This window comes from Limanda limanda, chromosome 14 (genome assembly GCF_963576545.1).
Source record: "Limanda limanda chromosome 14, fLimLim1.1, whole genome shotgun sequence".
NCBI lineage: Eukaryota > Metazoa > Chordata > Actinopteri > Pleuronectiformes > Pleuronectidae > Limanda > Limanda limanda.
The window spans coordinates 14,376,536-14,382,932 of NC_083649.1; positions in this window are offsets into that span (position 1 = coordinate 14,376,536).

A 6,397-nucleotide genomic window follows, 5' to 3' on the forward strand; every position below is an offset into this window, starting at 1 on the left:
GAGAAGGATGGTGGGTAATTTAGAAAGAGTGGGACATAGGAATGTGTAGTGAGAGGCAGAGAGGGTTATAGAGAGCCGTGTAGAGGTGGATGGAGGCAGGGATGGAGAGATAGAAGGAGGGGTGGTGATCCTGGGGGCCCGATGACTCATGGCTGTGCTGCGGTTTGTGCGTCACTGGCGCTGGCTGGAGGAGGAGATAGTGGAGAGGTCTACGCATTTAATTACAGCCTTCCAATTTAGACACACTGTACACACACACACGCACGCACACACACAGACACACACTCAAGCGAAATAATATCACAAATAATAGTCTTACAAGTACACTAATTTGCATCACACGTACACAAGTGTTTGGACATGCAGGGACTGAGGTGCAGGCTGCGAGCACTCAGACATGTTTGCAGCGTCTCGGGCATACTTGCAAACTGAATGTAAATGTTTCTATTCTTTTTTTTTCTTTTTTTTTTTTATCCTTTTCTCTCATCGCGGGCATCGAGCTGAAAACGCTTGTGAGCACGAGCCGGTTGAGCTTGCATGCTCTGCGAGTGCATCCATCCCATCCCAGACACACCTCGAGGCACAAAACTTATCAAGCTCCCCCCCCCCCAAAAAAAGAATTCCAAAATACCAAATCGCACGGTTTGAGAAGTTGCACCACGAGGCTTGTGACTGGAATATGAAACAGAGGCACAGACATACAGAGGGACGTGCAGGACTCGCTTTGATGACGCAGTAAAGCAAAACTCTGCTGTCGGATTATTGCTCACGATCAAGAGTTTGGACAATACAACCTGTGCCACGTGATGTCATCCCGCTGGTTAAAGGTCATCCTCGTCGGAGCAGGGTTTCCGCATCACCTGTCTTTGTGTTGTACTGATTATTGATGCTCGTATGGCTTTGAATATGACATGCAAGGCTTGTGATTTCAAAATACCTCATCTGGCCGTGGAAGTTGTTCCAGATTTATCCCTGTGGCACGATATCCCTTTAAACTCAGCTCCCTGTTTCCCTGCTTCTTCTGAAATTACTTCTCCTCAAGTCGAGTCAAGTTTATTTAAAAAGCACTTTTAACACCTGCTTCCTGTCAAGTGCTCGCTCAAAGCGTCTGACTGGGAAGAAAGGACACATGCAGATAAAACTGAGGGTAAGAAACATCATGAGTGCCAGGAAATGATGGCAGAGCTCGCGCTCCAAAAAGAGGAACAAAAGAAAGTGTGACAGCTGTATTAGACCGTGATGGCTGTGTGTATTTTGGGCCGTGTGTATTTCAGGCAGTAAAATGTATAGATACTTTCCACATGACCCCGAGCTAAATGTAAAATGAAAATATATGTTTGCTTTGCAGGCTTCCAATATGATTTACTATTTCTTAATCTGCCGTTTCAAATTCAGTCCATGTTTACAGTATTCAAAACATTAGGTTTATTTTGATGGATGCAATTACAAGCAGTGAAATGTCATATATATGGAATTTATATAGGATTAGTTGTGACTCTCGCATGATCAACTAATAAATCATTGAATTAGGCTTTTAAATAAAGTTTTCTCACATGCATTTATGTTTTATTCAGTATAAGTGATTATTTTTGATGATTTACTAACCTGTGTAAAAATCCAATGTGTTAAATCCAGACAGGCCTCAAAATGCAACATTACACAAACGGGTTATTTACTTTTTTCAATTTCCTGTAATACTACTCTTGCAATCAGCTTTCCTTTGCAGGTTTTTATTTACATGCAGTGCAGTCTGATTTGTGTGTAATCACATTCTATATGGTGTTGTTTTATTTTAGGAAACTGAAGGGTTGTTAGATTTCAAGAGCAGAATTTGCAATTGATTTGACTATAAAATAGCTCCAGGAAACAGCATATAAATCAAATAAAACAGAATTTAAACACAGGCTTGATTTCAGAGCATGTTGGTCTCTTCAAATGTTCACATTCAAATGATCCACAGCATCCCTCCCCATGTGCCCTTTTACCACCTCTCTCTTTTAATTTCTCTTTCTTTGACTTCCTGTCCCTATTCGAACACATTACCCTCCTTGTGTGCCAATTATCCCCTGCGAGGCTGCAAGCCTCACTCTTAAACAATAGGAGCAATCAGTTGCCCTCCCCCCCCCCCCCCCCCCCTTTAAGCCACACTCTCCTCCAGTGGAGAGTGCAAAGGGAAGATAATTTTTCCAAACAACGGCGTGGGGAGGGAAATGGCAGAGGGAGGGGGGAAGAGGAGAGGCAGAGAGAGATAAAGGAAGAGAGAGGGGCCACTGATTGGCCGGGTCACGTCGGTACAGAGAGACTAGAGGCCTATGTGACAATACCACACCGCATGCAGATGTTTGCTGTCTTAAGCCGAGACAGGCAAACACACAGCTGCTTCATAACCCTTGACACGGATCCTCTAAACCGTTAAATACACAACAACACACAATATGATCCTGCAGCAAGAAGCTGATGGAGAGCGTCTGCTTTTACAAAAGTCTTCACATTATATTTACACACAAACAAAGGCTGGTGGCTTTCTTTCATTTCTGACTTTAGAAATGTCTGAACTAATGTGCTTCCACTTGTTCATAAAGACTAAATAAGATGCACAAATTATTTTGTTTATTACGGTGTAATTTCATTAACCTTCAAAATAAAAGAATCTCACGTTTCATTACAAATTGATAAAACAAGACAACATTAATCAGTTTTGTAGATTCATAAAATAAAGAAACAACAAGGATTTAAGACTAAAAGATTTACAAACAATATTTGTGGATGCTTTATTTTTTTAAATTAATTCATGGGTGTTTCTTTACCCTGCAGTTTCCCAGGTCTTTCAATTTAACGCCTATTTCCCTTCTCATTCATGTCGGCTATTATGAGTCGTCAGTGGCTCCGTCCCTGGGGAGGGAAATCCCAGCTGTCACTAAATAACTTTTCAGATCACACCAATAAAGCTAATGTCCACGGACACTAAAGGCCGTGGAGTCCATTTAACAGCCAGTTAACGCATGAACACACAAGTGACACACACACCCACATACATATGTATGCCTGTGCACACACACACAGACAGATTGTTGTGGATTACTCTAACCAGGCTAATGATCTCCTCAATGGGACAACTGGGACTCTTCTGAGACCATCTTCAGCCTGAGGCCCCACAGGGACTTGGAGAGAGGCTCAGGGGTAATTACAATGTAAATGCTGTGTGTGTGTGTGTGTGTGTGTGTGTGTGTGTGTGTGTGTGTGTGTGTGTGTGTGTGTGTGTGTGTGTGTGTGTGTGTGTGTGTGTGTGTGTGTGTACGCCCCCATGTGCAGGTCCAAGATTAGGTTTATCTACAATCTGACACTTTTTTCAAGCAAGTTTTGATTATGCCGGCTCTGGAAATCAATGAATATAGAATTTCTTTGCAGCTAAATGAATAATTTTATGCATGTTAACAGATATGACCCTGATACGGTGCATGGATTTAGAACATATCATGTTATTTTCCATAGCTCTCCTCAGCATAATACATACTGAGGTATCGAAATTAGCAACTGTAAATATAAATAATGACAATAATGTTGTTTTTCAGCAGATTTTTTGTGATTTTATGTAGGTGTTAAAACAGTAATGGACGAAATGTAAAAGCACAAGCACGAAATATAACAAAGGAAACGAATTTCTTTATATTTTCATAACAATACCTTTTGAATCAAATCAACAAAACTCAAATCAACCCATTTTGAACCCAAATTCTTCGAATCAATTATTCTGGGCAGCAAAGTGCACGGATACAAGTTCCCAGTAAAACTCTGCAAAGCTCACGTGAGTGCAAATGAGGGTTTGTGCATGTGTTTGCTCTGCATCACCTCTTAGAAAGATTTTTATCGTCCGACTTAAGCTTCAGCTCCTGCTCTGTTAATTTTATCGCCACCTGCTCTTGGAGAGAAAACGCATTTGAAATGATGTCAAACATTCACAATCGGTGGCACTGACTGTGACTGTGGATGCAGATGACAGGAAAGCAGAGGACAAGAAATGGAGGAGAGAGTGTAATTGAGAGAGAGAGAGAGAGAGAGAGAGAGAGAGAGAGAGAGAGAGAGAGGCTGTAAATGGCTGTATGATTGATGTGAGTTTTACGCTGGGAGTGAGAGGTAAGGGGGGAGAGGGGAGTTAGAAAATGAGGTGGCAGGCACAAATTGATCCTCACCTCTTTTTTTTTCTTTGTTTCGCCTCATGGCCCATCATCATCATCATTATTCCCCCCCTCCTCTCCCTCTCTTTCTCTTACTCCCTCTGTCACCAGCTTCCTTTCCCGCCCCTCTCTGCCAATCAGATGGTAACATGACATTATGGCTCATTATACCTGGGCTGGATGACGGGTGTGCTGCTGCTGCTGCTGGTGACCAGCCCTCTCAGGCGCAGCGGGCCACACAAAACAGAAAAGCCACGTATGACATGTTCTCCAACGTACACGTCCTGCGTCCTTTTGTCTCTTCATTTGTTGCATCTCGTTTTGGCAGCGTGCAGACAGATTTGGACAAGCCAGGGCCGGTTATGTAATCTGGGGAAAGAAGGGGCCGATTGGAAGAGATAGTGAAGAGAGTGTAAAGAATAAAATAGAAGCGAAGGAGGGGGAATGGGGAGTGAGAAAAATGAGAATCATAGGAGGGGTAGAAAGGTAGAAAGAGAGCCATGAAGGCTCGAGCAGGAGAAAAACATTGTGGTCATCTGCAGTGCGATGAGTCACCTGTAGGCAACACACACACACACACACACACACACACACACACACACACACACACACACACACACACACACACACACACACACACACATATACACACAAATCCAAAAGAGACAGGCTTTGCAATCACAGCCCACAGCTGTGTAGTTACAATGCCATATTGTCTCATAAACTGCATTCACTGGCAGCGTTGCATTGTCAAATCTTGTGCTGAATGAACAAGGGACAGTGTAAAAAAGACTGAATTTAAGATCAAAAGAAAAACGACCAAATGATTCCACCTTTTCCAGGCTCCCTGGTCAGGATCAAAGCCATTGACCTGATGATTAACATAAACGCTTTGACTAAATGTTAATGAAAGAGAGGAATCAGTGTGTAGATGCTTGTTGTAATTATTTCAAATGGAATCCATGGACTGAATCAACCAGCTGTCTCCTGCATCCATACACATGTCCTCCTTCTGTCCTTCTGCTCCTCTGCTGTTTGGTCACTTTGGAAAAGGCTGCGTTGAATGATCAAACACAGCAGATATACACTATAACGTTTTCAGGACCAGTGCTTGTTTCTATTATTGACACAAGGCGTTTTTTTGACCAGAACTAAGGTTCATGACTAAAGGACATCGGTACGTCCTGTCGTCATCACCTGTGGACGTCTGCCTACACATGACATTGATTGGTTTGTAGACGGGTTCACGTCTTTCATTGTATTGACAATTCAGCTTGTGTATGAACTAACTTTATTGAATAAAGTGCATGGAAAAAGGGCAGACTTTCCATTTGAATGGAGGAATATGAATGAACTGCTTTGTGTGAATAATTTTGTCGCCAACGTAATACAGGCGCCCTTAAAATCAAGCACAATTTGCTGGGCTTACAGCAATCATAATACATTGGTTAATACAAGGTCAGAGAAAAGGTTCAAATCGGTCATCAACTTTAAAAAAACGACTTAAATATATATTTTAATATCCTGTAAAACCAAGAAAAGCAGCAAACCTTCACTTGTGAAAACCACAATTAATTGATGATCAAAATTGTTGGTATTTTAATTACTTTTCAGTCAGCTAATTAATTAACTAGCTCCCTCTAACAGCTCCAAAAGTTGTTTAAAAAAGCTTTTTTACTAAACTGAAAGGTTCATTCTTCTATATTTACCTCCCTAACTGTCCCATGTCAGCCCATGTGAGACTTTTATCAAACAGCTCGGTGCAAAAAAACAAAGACGCAGACAGACCAACTGGGAGACAGGAAAAAAAAGTGAAATGCCACAGAGAAAAGAACCAAACCGTAAAAGGTCACAAAGAAAAGAAAAATAGCATCTGATGTAAATCACTTTAGCATCACTGTTACAGGGATTTTAACCAAGAAAACCAATAAATACCAGCAAAGTCCATCAAATCACACGTTTCATCAGGATAGAAACTGTAGGAAATTGCTAAGAAAATATGTTTATTCACCAGAACATTACCTTCTACACTGTACAGTGAAGTAATATAGATTATCTTGGATGTTTTTGTGCTTGTATATTGTCAATTTTGGTTTTGTAAAGTCGATTTAACAGCTTGGAGAGAAAAAATCAATCCATGCTTCTGCTGCACTGTGTGATCAAACTTTTGCTTGGATTTAATATTGAATGCGTTGATTCCTTGCCCACAGAAATTCTGCTTC